This window comes from Rhipicephalus microplus, unplaced genomic scaffold, assembly GCF_043290135.1.
Source record: "Rhipicephalus microplus isolate Deutch F79 unplaced genomic scaffold, USDA_Rmic scaffold_59, whole genome shotgun sequence".
Classification (NCBI taxonomy): domain Eukaryota; kingdom Metazoa; phylum Arthropoda; class Arachnida; order Ixodida; family Ixodidae; genus Rhipicephalus; species Rhipicephalus microplus.
The window spans coordinates 873,812-875,841 of NW_027464632.1; the positions used below are offsets into that span (position 1 = coordinate 873,812).

General features: G+C 52.3%; 1 non-coding gene across 1 annotated transcript; it reads right to left on the minus strand.

Annotated features, from left to right (window-relative positions):
- Nucleotides 1–1,388: 1,388 nt before the first annotated feature.
- Nucleotides 1,389–1,462, minus strand: TRNAN-GUU (transfer RNA asparagine (anticodon GUU)). Its single transcript has one exon. It is a non-coding gene; the product is annotated as a tRNA-Asn (tRNA).
- Nucleotides 1,463–2,030: the final 568 nt, after the last annotated feature.

Sequence of the window (2,030 nt, forward strand, 5' to 3'; positions counted from 1 at the left end):
CTCCCCACTCACCACCATCAGAACATATCTTCCAAGCTACCAGCGCAAAGAAAAAAGCAACACACCACTCCCGGGAGGGCTCGAAACTCCAATTTTTCGGTTACCAGCCGATCGCGCTAGCCAGTTGCGCCACGGAGACAGTCCTCCTCCCCTCTCACCACCATCAGAACATATCTTCAAAGCAATCAGCCCATAGAAAAAAAAACCCCGCACCACCACCGGGTGGGCTCGAACCTCCAACCTTTCGGTTAACGGCCGAACGTGCTAGCCAATTGCGCCACGGAGATTGTCGTGCTAATCTCACCATCGTCAGAACCTTTCTCCAAAGCTATCAGCGCAAAGAAAAAAAAGCGCCCCACCACCACCGGGTGGGCTCGAAACTCAAATTTTTCGGTTGACAGCCGAACGTGCTAGCCTATTGCGCCACGGAGATAGTCGTGCTTCAATCTCACCACCGTGAGAACATTTTTCCAAAGCTATCAGCGTAAAGAAAAAAAAGCGCCCCACCACCCCCGGGTGGGCTGGAACCTCCAACTTTTCGGTTAACAGCCAACCGCGCTGGCCAATTGCGCCACGGAGACAGTCCTGCTCCACTCTCGCCACCATCAGAACATATCTTCAAAGCTATTAGCCCAAAGAAAAAAAAGCGCCGCACCACCACCGGGTGGGCTCGAACCTCCAACCTTTCAGTTAAAAGCCGATCGCGCTAGCCAATTGCGCTACAGAGACAGTCGTGCTCTAATCTCACCACTGTCAGAACTTATCTTCAAAGCTATCAGCCCAAAGAAAAAAAAGCGCCGCACCGCCACCGGGTGGGCTCGAACCTCCAACCTTTCGGTTAACAGCCGATCGCTCTAGCCAATTGCGCCACGGAGACAGTCCTGCTCCACTCTCACCACCATCAGAACATATCTTCAAATCTATCAGCCTAAAGAAAAAAAAGCAACACACCACTCCCGGGAGGGCTCGAACCTCCAACCTTTCAGTTAACAGCTGATCGCGCTAGCCATTTTCGCCACGGAGACAGTCGTGCTCCAATCTCACCACTGTCAGAACATGTCTCCAAAGCTATCAGCGCAAAGAAAAAAGCAACACACCACTCCGGGGAGGGCTCGAACCACCAACCTTTCAGTTAACAGCTGATCGCGCTAGCAAATTGCGCCACGGAGACAGTCGTGCTCCACTCTTACCACCATCAGAACATTTCTTCAGTGCTATCAGCCAAAAGAAAAAGAAGCACCGCACCACCACCGAGTGGGCTCGAACCTCCAACCTTTCGGTCAACAGCAGATCGCGTTAGCCAATTGCGCGACGGAGACAGTCGTGCTCCACTCTCAACAACATCAGAACATATCTTCAAATCTATCAGCAAAAAAAAAGCGACACACCGTCCCCGGGTGGGCTCAAACCTCCAACCTCTCGGTTAACAGCCGATCGCGCTAGCCAATTGCGCCACGGAGACAGTCCTGCTCCACTTTCATCACCATCAAAACATAACTTCAAAGCTATCAGCCCAAAGCGAAAAGAGCGCCGCACTATCCCCGGATGGGCTCGAACCTCCAACCTTTCGATTAACAGCCGATCGCGCTAGCCAATTGCGCCCGGAGACAGTCGTGCTTCACTCTCGCCACCATCAGAACATATCTTCAAAGCTATCAGCGCAATGAAAAAAGCAACACACCACTCCCGGGAGGGCTCGAAACTGCAATTTTTCGGTTATCAACCGAACGTGCTAGCCAATTGCGCCACGGAGACAGTCGTGCTCCACTCTCACCACCGTCAGAACATTTCTTCAGAGCTATCAGCCCAAAGAAAAAAAAGCGCCGCACCGCCACCGGGTGGGCTCGAACCTCCAACCTTTCGGTTAACAGCCGATCGCTCTAGCCAATTGCGCCAAGGAGACAGTCCTGCTCCACTCTCACCACCATCAGAACATATCTTCAAAGCTATTAGCCTAAATAAAAAAAGGCGCCGCACCACTACCGGGTGGGCTCGAAACTCCAAGCTTTAGATTAACAGCCGATCACGCT